The sequence below is a fragment of the Phyllobates terribilis genome, unplaced genomic scaffold (genome assembly GCF_046119375.1).
Source record: "Phyllobates terribilis strain yellow unplaced genomic scaffold, ASM4611937v1 Scaffold_9__5_contigs__length_417890890, whole genome shotgun sequence".
Taxonomy (NCBI): Eukaryota; Metazoa; Chordata; class Amphibia; order Anura; family Dendrobatidae; genus Phyllobates; species Phyllobates terribilis.
In genome coordinates this window covers 152,180,330-152,193,247 of record NW_027362769.1, presented here as the reverse complement: position 1 = coordinate 152,193,247, position 12,918 = coordinate 152,180,330, and the positions used below count along the sequence as shown (strand labels likewise).

The window sequence follows — 12,918 nt, the reverse complement described above, 5'->3', positions numbered from 1 at the left end:
GTGTCCGCAACCGGGTGCAGTTTTGAAGAAAAGCAAGGTGTCCATTTCACCAAAACAGGGAGACGTAACCAGGTAGGGGTCTGTCCTGCCCCGAGTCCTTAACAGTCTTTAGTCCGTCCTGGGTTACGCTCCAACTATGTACAAAGGATTCCCGGCAAATCCACCAAAGACTCCCATAAATTACTAGAAACACATAATTATTTACAGGATATGGCCGCTCTCAGTCCTCGGCCAGTGGGGATAAGGAATGGCTGCTCACAGTCCTCAGCCTGGTAAGGGATAGGGGATGGCTGCTCACAGTCCTCAGCCTGGTAAGGGATAGGGACACACGGGGAACAATTCACTAATCCCAATGGGGACCATATTTTAATTAGCAGCAGTCCTTGTACCCTAACGGGTAACTATGTACAGCTCTTTATTCACGCTACTTCCCTTCAGTAGCTATGTCCTCTTTGTGCTCCCTCCTGAGGGTAGTCCTCAGACCCGTCCGGGTCCTCTTGGCTTTCCTCGTATTGGTAGTACTGCAGCTCCTCCTCGGTTAGCTGGGTTAGTATCTCTGCGACAGTCCTCCTCCCAGGTGGCCAGGACTTTACCTCCCTTTGGGCTGCCCCGGTTAATTGGGCCACCAGGATGCTCACTTTTTGCTCCTCTGTGAGGGGGTACACCTGGAAGAGGCTATCCAGCTTTTCTCTAAAGTCACGCAGGGTATGTGACTCCCCTGAGTACTGGGGTAGCCAGGCTGCCCCCGGGATATAGGGCATGGTGAAAGGCATGACCGCAACGGCGGTGGCGCTGGCGGGGGTTGAAGCGGTGAAGCTCTCCTCCGTATCCGACATCCTTCTCCCCACTAGTGGACCGTGGCCTACCTTGCGATGATCCTCTTCCGTAGGCCGCGGCTCCGCAGTGGATCGTCAGGGTTGAGGACCTTCCGTCGCGCTCCTGTGACGTCAGCGTCTGCTGGGCTCCTTCCAGGACCTTACGCGACGTCTGGACGTGAGGCGGGGCTTCAGTTCTCACGCGCTTTTGGAGTCCACGCCCCTCTTCTTCCCGCGCGGCGTCCTCAAGATGGCGTCCAATGGCGGGAAAACTCCACGTATGGCGGGAAGAAGGCCGAAGATGGCGCCGGATGGCGGGAAAACTCCACCGATGGCGGGAAGGAAGCGGAAGATGGCGCCGGATGGCGGGAATCTTCACCACTGGTAAGTTTGAACAGTCTTTTTCAGGCACGCAGTACCCGGTGGTTGCGGGCACGAGATCCTGCCGACTACGCCAAAAGTTGACGCGCCCCTGGGCCTGTGTCGCGCTGCGTTGCGCACGCGGGAGCTTACCCGGAGCCGGATCTCTTGAGGGTTGTAGTCTCGTGGCGGTGATCCGGTCCGTGCCCAGGGAGTCAGACTAAGTGGCGCTGTATCAGCGGTAGATGATGGACGACTACGCCACCCGTTGAATGCAGCTATGGAGCTGCCGCTGCAGGGCAGACCGCTGAGGCCGGTGGAAGGATGGTGCAGCGTGGATGGTATAACCCCCAACGGGAGGGGTATGGCCTCAGGGCAGCCGACGTGGATGATGGGGGTAGCAGGAACCACTCAGAGACGATGCGGTGTAGTTCAGGGTCTTTACTGGTGACAAAGATAGACCCTCCCGGAGTACTGGCTAGCGGTTGGGGCCTGGTCAGTCCTTGAGCAGATGGGATCTCCCCTGGCCAGGCGGAGTTGTAGGCCTCCCAAACTAACGATACTCTTCTGGCTACCTTGCTAGAAGCGAGTATAAGTAGCCCACGTCCATGAGTGTACTGTGTGGTGCTCACCCGTATGGCCGGTGACTCGGGGCCTTCTAGTAGCTTCCGCTCCACGACGGCGGTGCTGGTCCCATGCGTGTGACCGTGCCTTCGGGTTTCTTGGCCAGAGGACCTGAAATCCCCTGCCTGACGGATTCTGCTGCTGGGTAGGAGTTAGTCCCCACAGCCTCGGACTCCGGGTCCGGTAAGAAATCTTCTCAGTCAGGGCGAGCTCTGCAGCTGCCAGCCCCTGACTCCTTGTAACACTGCTCCCACAGAGCTCCTGTTGTTTCTTCCCATAGCTGCTTCTCTTCTCTGTCTCTACTTCTGGCATGGCCCAGGAGCTGGGCCCAGCCGGAGCCACAGCTCCCTGTCAGCCCTCCTGGCTGAACTCTCCCTCTGAACTCTCTAACCCTGCCTTAGCCCCAGGTTTATACAGGGGAAGTTCTTCCCCTCCCAGGACTGGGCAGGAGGTGTGGCATGCATAGCATTCCTGACCAAGAGACCTCCCACCTGCTCTCAGACATAACATTGCTGTTACTGTGGAAACCAGACCCCTGGGGTGCCACACAAGCATTTATTATATTACTCAACTTTGTATGTATAGATTATATATAAATTGCAAAATGGTGCTTACAAGAAGACATGAGTCTTACCTTAACTCTTTTATACCAGATATGGCCACTAGGCGGCAGTGTTGCTTTAGGCTTTTTCATGTTGTGACTTTAAAGGGGTTGTCCGGCCTTAGGCTACATGTCTGCGGTGACTCTGTGACTGCAGACTTGTGAATCCCCACATCGCACTCACTGTGTGCTGTGAGAATTCTCCGGGGCCAGTAGCGAGCACGTGACTGCGAGTATGTGATTGGCATACATGCGGTCATATGCTGACTAGACGTGCACGCGAGGCCGGATATAGTCTAGTCACAATATGACTGAAAGTATGCAAATCACATACTTGGGGTCACCTGACCGCCCGCTCCTGGCCCCGGAGAATCCTCACTGCTCGCAGTGCACATGATGTGAGGATTCACAAGTCTGCAGTCACATAGTCACTGCAGACTTGTAGCCTAAGGCCGGACAACCCCTTTAACTAAAAGGTGTAGATAGGTTTTTCAGATGCGTCATTTGTGGGCCAGCATTTTCCCATTAAAAGGAATCTGTCACCAGGTTTTTGCTATCTCATGTGAGAAGCATAATGTAGGGGCAGATACCCTGATTCCAGCGCCATCTCGCTTACTGGGCTGCTTGCTGCAGTTTTGATAAAATCTGTTTTCTCTGCTGCAGATCTAGCAGTTCTCTAAATGCTGAGCTCTCTATAACCCCGCCCACATCCCTGATTGGCTGCTTTCTGTGTGCATAGGCTGAAAGCTGCCAATCAGTGGTGGGGGTGGGGTTAAACAGAGCTTATGAATATGGAGGACTATGTGGCAACAGGTTTATTTCCTGCTGATAAATTGGTGATTTTATAAAAACTACAGCAAGCGGCCCAGTAAGTGACACATCGCTGGAATTATGGTCTCTGCCCCTACATCATGCTGCAGTTCTATAACATGATGCAAAATTTATCCTGAAATAATGGATTTTGTATTGGCCGATTTCAAAGGATACGAAGCATATAAGGACTCTTCAAATAAGAGGGTCTGTGGGGGCGAATCTTTGCAGAAATAAGGTTGCTTATATTTATGGACTGTATTTGACGATGCAGCTTGAACGAGTGTTCTCTGTTATCGGCCATATCTAATGATTTTCAGTGGGATAAATAAATAGAAAATTCCCTGCCCCCATACCTGGCGGTGATGTGAATCCCCCTGGTTATGAGCTTCTCCTCCATGGCAGATGTATTAGTCTGTGCGCCCTGGACCTTGTCTATCACGTGCAGATCTCGCGTCTCTGGTCGGCGCGCTTCCTTGTTAATCCTCCCCGGGCTAATGAGATTGGGTTAGTAATTGCTCCCGCTCAGTGCAATCTCTGATGGCTGCCTGGTTAATATTTACTTGTAGTAACCGGACGGCTGTGCGTTCAGACACTGCAGGACGGGAACATGGGAAATGTGTAACTAACAAAACACCGGAACTCGCGCAGGAGCGCAGTGGGGCGCGGAGACCCCGCAAACCTAAGGTCTACATAGGGGACTTGGCCCCAAACCAGTAACATACATTTTAGTTGTGTAGTTGCACACAAATTCACTTTCAGTCCTTATGCAAATGAGGGCTCTCCGGAGCACCCTTAGTGTGGCCAATGTTTCGGTGCACCTTTACACCCTCTGATTTGCATATCTAGCACGGTCCCTAAGCTTGATTGACAGTGCTCGCTTTCTCACAGCAATTGCTTGCTACACTCAAATCCCTGTTCCTGCGCACCGACACTGCAGGAGCCCACCGTGCACTCGGTTTAGGAGCGGGTATGTTCCGGCTTTTCTCTGATGCCACTTGGAAATGTAGCGACTGGCGGCCACAGACTGTCTGGAGTCAGATTAGAGTGTGTTTGCACCCACATAGGAGTGTGCGCCAGCCCTGACACTGAGCGCCCCGTTGGACTCCTCCAGTGTCGGTGTGAGAAAGCAAACACTGTCAATTAAGCTCAGGGACAGTGCTAGATACAGAGGACGTAACGGTGCACCGAGACATTGGCCACACCAAGGGTGCACTGAGGCGCCCTCATTTACATAAGGATTAAAAGTGCTTTTTTTTTTTTTTTTTTTTTTTTACAATTTCACCACTAAAATGTATATTACTAGTATGATCCTTATAGGCTTTAAATCCCCTATGATAGATGTTTAAGTAGCAGAATTTGCAGTTTGAGCTCCCCTTTAAGCAAAAAAAATCCCCCAAAATTAGGATCTGCAGGTGCATATTTAAGTGTTTTTAAAAGCTGCCAAACTCACTACATTGTTGCCACCAGGGACATTATCTTTCTCCATAAGTCACCCCGAGACTCGCAGTGGCTTCTTTTCCCCCTTCCTGTATGGTCTGTATTATATACATTAAAGGGGTATTCCCATTTCCAAGATCCTATCCCAATATGTGGTAGGTGTAATAATAATATTATCAAATATCTCCAATTAGAAATGTAGTACACTTCTTCTGATTCGCTATGTCGCTTACCCCATGTGCAGGGCATTGCCGTAGCTTAGGTATCCATGGTTATGACCACTCATATAGTGACAGTTGGTTAGTTAGACAGATCTTAGAGGTCGTAACCATGAAGACCTAAGCTACTGCAATGCCCTGCACATGGGGTAAGTGACAGAGCGAATCAGAAGAACTATACTAAATTTCTAATTGGAGGTATTTGCTAATATTATTATTACACCTACTACAAATTGGGATAGGATCTTGGAGATGAGGATACCCCTTTAAATCTGATGAGTGGGAACGTCGGAGCGTCCATAATTAAACCTGCTTTTCTCTCTCTCTGCAGATTAGAAGATCATCGATAAGCATGTGGTGCCACCAACTTCACGCTCACCGATCGTACACATGTCGTCGCACCTTTCTGAGCTCTTTACAATCATGAAAACCAGCCCTGACTCGCACATTTTCTCCAGCTTCGTCCATTTACAGAGTCGCGCTTATCTCCGCTGCCTATGTAATGTATAGAACATGTTCATTTACAGAATTCTGCCGCTGTGACCTTAAGTAACTGGCTGTACCGCCAATTTAGGTGCTGTTGTATTGTTCCATATTTGCTCTCGGGGTGTAATATTTACCCTCTGATGGGGTCAGATGGCCTAATAATGGGATCATTGCTCGGTTAAATGTTATACTCGTCTTCTCCTAGATTCAATAATAACCTTTGGGGACAGGTTTTTACTTTTAAATGTATGAATTTTGGGCTAAATATCGTTTTTGCAATGAGGTTTAGTTAAAAATGTCCTCTATGTTACATTGTCCATTGATGGCTGCAGAATGAGTTAACTGAGAATCTGTCAGTGAGATGAGATTGATCAGTTTGTAATATTTTTATCTGTCTTCTTTTTTTCTTAAACTCCTCTCAGCTGACCACAGACCACATCAAAGTTGAAGAGCGTGTAAAATCCATATGGTGAAAAAATGTTAATGAAACAAACCCCAATTGTAAAAATGATTTTTAGCTCCATATACATGAACTCTGGCACCCGCAACGATCAGGCAATTTTGTATCCACCGTTACGAGATTGGGTGTCATTCGGACGCCCGAACTCCGCTCCATTCATTCTTTATGGGGCTGTGGAAAAAGCAGAGTGCAGTGCTTGGCAGCCCCATAGGGAATGAATGGAGCACAGGTCAAGCATGTGCACTCATGCTCCGTTTTTATCTGGGATTAAAGTGCCCCGTTCTGCTTATCAGTGCGGATCTCCCACCAATTTAAAAAGTTATCACTTGCCTTGTGAATAAGTGATATGATAGCTTTAATTCGACTACCCCTTTAAGTCCCTCCTTTTGGCTTTTACTTGCTTTTTTCTTTCTTAAACTTTCAACTCTGATGTGGTCTACGGTCATAAATCAGCTAAGAGGCACCCAAAAATTAGAGTGAGATCCACAAACTGTTAGAACAAAGTCACTGATGGATCCTTAGTTAACTCATTCTGCAGCAAGCCAAAGACTATAGAAGGCAAACGGTGCAAAACTCCTAATGAAACCCAATTGCAAATATTATTTTTAGACCCAAATACATGCATTTAAGTAAAAAAAAAAAAGAAAAGAAAAATAAATGTCCCCTTTAAGGGAAAAAATTGGCTAGTGAAATCGCTCAGCCTGGTACCTCTACGGTAGTTTACAATGAGTAGTTAATATTGTAACCAACGTGAGGACCTGTTAAAGTGGAGGACGGCGGATGATTTTACGAGGAACCCCCATCTTTGTCAGCTAAACATCTTAATGGCGAGTGACGCCTATGGAACCTCCGGAAATAATTTCGCGGTCACAGCAGATACTTTTTATTTTCCAAGCACATTGCAAAAGAGATATGAATGTATCCAACAATCCCTTTACTCCTGCAGCCGTTATGGCTGCACCAAGGGGACGCTTGACACCATTTACATTTGCAAAGATGACTTTTATGCCTTCTTTCTAACCCTTATGTGCCAGTTTAAAAAAAAAAAAAACACAAAAAAAAAAAAGTTTCCTAAAGAAGTAACTGCCAACGTTAGAGTCCGTGTCTTTACCTACAGAACTTAGGACTTAGATTAGACAGTTTGCAGTGAAGGAAGTGGAAACTGGTGGAAGGGTCTGTCCTCTATTAGATGCTCTTGGTGGACAATATTCTAATAATTTCTTGTAGCTTTTTTTTAAAAAATGTATTCTTTTGGAATTTTTTAATTTTTTTTTTATGTTCATTTGAAATGTAAATTAAGCTCATACTACATATAAAGCAGGTACAAGTCTACACCATAACTTTATAAGAGGGGAAATGTAATATAGATTTTTTTGAGGAGGTGCAAAAACAAACAAACAAAAAAAAAAACTGCCCCTCCCCCCACGTTATTAAAACATTTTAATTGGGTGCTCCAGGACTACAAAATTGATCGTTAGGATTAAGCTTGCCATTAAAAGTCGGCCAACCCACCAATTCCAATTTAGACGGGATGGGACTACATGATCGGCCAATGATCTAATGTCTTGAGGGCCTCCAGACTTTTCCCCAACAAATAATGTTGGGGAAGAGAAAGATCTGATCTTTTGGTTTGACAGGAAGATAAGCCGCTGACAGATGACTCGGACAGCGGCTCTCTCATAAGGAGCACAGGAGAGCCGATCATAGCTTTCATGTGTATGAGAGAGTCGGGGAGGAGAGCAAAAAATGTTTTTTTTGAGGGAGGCTTTATGGATCCAAATCTCGGCTTCCCCAACATTCAGCCCATTGAACGAGACACAGTGTGCCAGAGAGGCATGACTACTTATGGCAAACTAAAAGTACAGAGCTGTGCATGGAAGCCGCTAATTATCAGAGATGCTGAAGATAGGCCATCAATTTTGTAGTCCCTTTAAGGAGGACTTTTCACTGGATTTTTAAATTTGAACTGAGTGCTTCTTCCAGTTGCCGCTACTCCACTGATTCTGGAACAGTTTTTCTTTTTCTTCTGTACCCTTCCATTCCAAAGTTATGCCCCTTGGTAATAATGGTATAAATTTTTCCCTTCTACTAACTGGGCGTGTACTGTAGAACTTCTCTGTGAGTGTTTGCTTTTGCTTCTCTTGTCCCTGGCCAATCAAAACACGGCCACACCCACAGATAAATTCTGTAGTATACGCCCACCCAAATGGAAAAATTTGCACCTTTTACTACCGGGGGGCATAACTTTGGAACGGAGGGGCACAGAAGAAAAAGAAAAACTGTTCCAGAATCAGTGGAGTAGCGGCAATTGGAGAAGTTACTCAGTATAAATTAAAAAATCCAGTGAAAGTTCCCCTTTAAGGAACAAGTATCTAATGTACAAACCTTAATCATTCTCAATTGGGAATTTGTATTTCTAAATTCTAAAGAATATTTTTCATTCTTAAGAACTTTTTTTTTTTTTTTATATATTTCTGCTGCCCTAGAAAAATCAACGTCAGGCTGGTTTCAGACATCCAATATTATGGCTGCCTTTTTACGTGGGTATTAGTCACCCAAGACTCTTGCAGTTTAGACCTTGGATGATGTTTTAGGATTTTTTTGGGGACCCAAAGATGGCCATTCCCATGAGAAGACTGTCGGCCAAAAGTTTGCTTCATTAAAACCGCATAGTGACTTTGCACCATACTATGGACCTCTGAATCGGCCTAAGGCTGTGTGCCCACGTAGCGTTTTTCAAGCGTTTTTGATGCGGAATTTCCGCAGCGGAAACGCTTGTAAAACGCTTGGTAACCCGCACCCCATGGTCCCCAATGGGATTCCGCAAGTTCTATGCACATGCTGCGGATTTTTCCGCAGCGTTTATGCTGCGTTCAAAAATCCGCAGCATGTCATTTAATTTTGCGTTTCCGCAAGCAGAATTGCCTTTGTCCAATGCATAAAAAACGCAAGGCAATTCCGCATGTGGAAAACGCGTGATAAACGCGCGATAAACGCGTGCGGAATTCCGCATGCGTTTTTCCGGGAGGGGACTTGCAGAAATGAAGCAGAAATTTTCTGCTTCATAAATGCAACGTGGGCACATAGCCTAAGAATTCTGTTTGTGGCCTGTTGAGAAGACAACTCTGATTTTTCCACAGCGATGCTAGTATCTGATCAGCCAGTCAGATTTTCTGGTTCATCGTGAAATATTTTTCAGAGTTGGAAATTAAGTGAGTTGTACAGAAATATAAAAATAAAGTTGTTTTTTCTAACGACAGCACCTAGAGGTTGTGTATGGTATTGCAGATCTGGTATTCTGGCGTCGCTCACTTCCACATCGGGACGTCACGTCTAGTGTCACCTGCAGATCGCGCACGCACTCCGACAGGCATCAGTAGACATGTGCAAAAGTGAGCAGAGTATCCCTTTAAATAGAGCCGAACTGCAGTACTACACACAACCCGTGGACAGCAGTGGCGCTGTTTTTCTAAATCAAAGCTGCCTAATCCTGGACGAAACCTTTTTAGCCAAGAATTTAATCCTCATAAACTTTTACTGTAATTGACCTAAATCAACTCTTTGCACTGCGGTCACTTTTGAAATATTGCAAGAAGTTATGGGAATTTATCAAAGCCGAAGTTTTTTCAGAATTTCTTTAAAAAAAAAGTTACTTTTTTTTAAATTTATTTATTTTAATTATTTATTATAAATTGAATCTATTTTAAATGATTTTATCCATTCACAATGTAATTACAAATTTCGGGTCAAAATCTGTTTAATTTTCTATTTTTTTTGTGTATTTAATTTTTTAAATGTATATATTTTTTGTTTTACTAAAAACAAACCTTTTTTTTTTTTTTCCCCCCAATATTCATCGTTTGGAATAGATGAAGAAGCTTTTTGTAGCGCTATTCATGTCCTATTGTGATTGTGTCACGTGTATGTGTATCGTAGCATTCATTTTAGGGAATAAAATAAAGGAAACGTCATTTTCAGATATGAAGATCTAACTTAAGGAAACATCAGAAAGTCGCTCTATAAAGAACTATTTTTTTTTTTTTGCCTTTTGCCGACAGATTAATCTGTAACTTATTTCATACTGTTCTGGCTGCCGAGGGTCTTGCAGGAATCCCCCCCCCAGGATACGACTCCAGCTCTTACTATGACAGATGTATGATACACTGGCAGATTGCATGGTATTTTATCTGAAAATGTCAAGCTAAAAAAAAATAAAAATAAAATTGAATTACAGTTTACATCCTGCGTCAGGCCCTTCTTCTAATAAATTATGGGTTGAAAGCACGGAATAGAAAATTTATTGCTGATGTGACAGATCCCGGTTGCATGTTCCTACATAACACGAATGTAATGTTTTTCAGTGGGTTGACTGACAATTCAGAAATATCCCTGCCCCCATAATCTCATCTATGTCTACTGTCTGAGGAGCTCCTGAGACCTCTCCATAGAAAACGAAAAACACAGACCGTATCATGGATTATTTTAAAATTGGCAAAAGTTTTTCAAACTTTTTTTTACATTACTCGTTGGCAATGTACTGCTACTTCCTTTTTGATATGGCCACTATTAAATATGTTACCAGTAGTTGTGGGTGATGGGGACAGAGCACGGGTTATGGTGAGGGTAGGTAGTGATTTAGAGAAAGAGGTATTGAAGTTTTTTGTTTTTAATCTCATCCCCCACCCAATTATGTAGGAAACGCCCCAATCTACGCTCTTTCAGACACCCATAAATAGACAACCCGACCCATTCCCCTAAACTAATACATTACTCAAATCAGACCCCCCTATACTAATATTGACCCCTGACTGGACTCGCTAGACTAATGCCGACCCCAGGCCAGACTAAACTACTACTACCGACCCCAGGCCAGACTATACTAATACTGACCACAGGCCAGAGTAACTAGACTAATACCGACCCAAGGCCAGACTCCCTAGACTAATGCCGACCCCAGGCCAGACTAACTAGACTAATACCGACCCCAGGCCAAACTAACTAGTCTAATACTGACCCCAGGCCAAACTAACTAGACTAATACTGATCCCAGGCCAAACTAACTAGACTAATACTGACCCCAGGCCAAACTAACTAGACTAATACTGACCCCAGGCCAAACTAACTAGACTAATACTGACCCCAGGCCAAACTAACTAAGCTAATACCGACCACAGGCCAGAGTAACTAGACTAATACCGACCCCAGGCCAGAGTAATTAGACTAATACTGACCCCAGGCCAGAGTAACTAGACTAATACTGACCCCAGGCCAAACTAACTAGACTAATACTGACCCCAGGCCAAACTAACTAGACTAATACTGACCCCAGGCCAAACTAACTAGACTAATACTGACCCCAGGCCAAACTAACTAGACTAATACTGACCCCAGGCCAAACTAACTAGACTAATACTGACCCCAGGCCAAACTAACTAGACTAATACTGACCCCAGGCCAAACTAACTAGACTAATACTGACCCCAGGCCAAACTAACTAAGCTAATACCGACCACAGGCCAGAGTAACTAGACTAATACCGACCCCAGGCCAGAGTAATTAGACTAATACTGACCCCAGGCCAGAGTAACTAGACTAATACTGACCCCAGGCCAAACTAACTAGACTAATACTGACCCCAGGCCAAACTAACTAGACTAATACTGACCCCAGGCCAAACTAACTAGACTAATACTGACCCCAGGCCAAACTAACTAGACTAATACTGACCCCAGGCCAAACTAACTAGACTAATACTGACCCCAGGCCAAACTAACTAGACTAATACTGACCCCAGGCCAAACTAACTAAGCTAATACCGACCACAGGCCAGAGTAACTAGACTAATACCGACCCCAGGCCAGAGTAATTAGACTAATACTGACCCCAGGCCAGAGTAACTAGACTAATACTGACCCCAGGCCAAACTAACTAGACTAATACTGACCCCAGGCCAAACTAACTAGACTAATACTGACCCCAGGCCAGAGTAACTAGACTAATACTGACCCCAGGCCAGAGTAACTAGACTAATACTGACCCCAGGCCAGAGTAACTAGACTAATACCGACCCCAGGCCAAACTAACTAGTCTAATACTGACCCCAGGCCAAACTAACTAGACTAATACTGACCCCAGGCCAAACTAACTAGACTAATACTGACCCCAGGCCAAACTAACTAGACTAATACTGACCCCAGGCCAAACTAACTAGACTAATACTGACCCCAGGCCAAACTAACTAAGCTAATACCGACCACAGGCCAGAGTAACTAGACTAATACCGACCCCAGGCCAGAGTAATTAGACTAATATTGACCCCAGGCCAGAGTAACTAGACTAATACTGACCCCAGGCCAGAGTAACTAGACTAATACTGACCCCAGGCCAGAGTAACTAAACTAATACCGACCCCAGGCCAGACTAACTAGACTAATACCGACCCCAGGCCAGACTAACTAGACTAATACCGACCCAAGGCCAGACTAACTAAACCAATACCGACCCCAGGCCAGAGTAATTAGACTAATACCAACCCAGGCCAGACTAACTAAAATAATGCCGAGCCCAGGCCAGACTAACTAAACTAGTGCCAACCTCAGGCCGGACTAACTAGACAAATACTGACACCGGGCTAGACTGAATAAACGAATATCGACCCCAGGCCAGACTTCCAAAACTTGTACAGACCCCAAACTAGTTTTCCTAAACAATACCGACCCCAGACGAGACTCTCTAAACTAATACAGGTCCACCCCACAGTGCAAAGCATCGGATGGAGTGGTGTGAAGCAAGACATTTAGGACAATTGTACCTTCCAGCTTCCTGGGAATAGTTTGGGGAAGACCCTTTTCTGTTCCCCATGACTGTGCCCAGTGCACAAGGTCCATACAGACGTGGAGTTTGGTGGGAAGAACCTGACTCACAAAGCCCGGACCTCAACCTTGTCCAACATCTTTATGATGAACTAGAACGGAGATTGTGAGTCCAGCCTCCCCCCAACATCGGGGTCGGACCTCACAAATGCTCTTCTGTTAAAGCTGCAGAGGGGCCGACTTCATATTAATGTCTATGGATGTAGAATGGGCGGTCAGAAAAAAACTTCTG

At 45.4% G+C, this 12,918-nt stretch overlaps 1 protein-coding gene across 1 annotated transcript in view; it reads left to right on the top strand.

Moving 5' to 3' along the window:
* The window catches only part of KIF5C (kinesin family member 5C), a 47,292-nt gene extending 39,215 nt beyond the window's left edge, over positions 1–8,077 (top strand). The window contains exon 26 of the mRNA XM_073647218.1: positions 5,200–8,077. The gene's annotated coding sequence lies outside the window, so the exon portion shown is untranslated. The remainder of the gene's footprint in view (positions 1–5,199) is intronic.
* Positions 8,078–12,918: the final 4,841 nt, after the last annotated feature.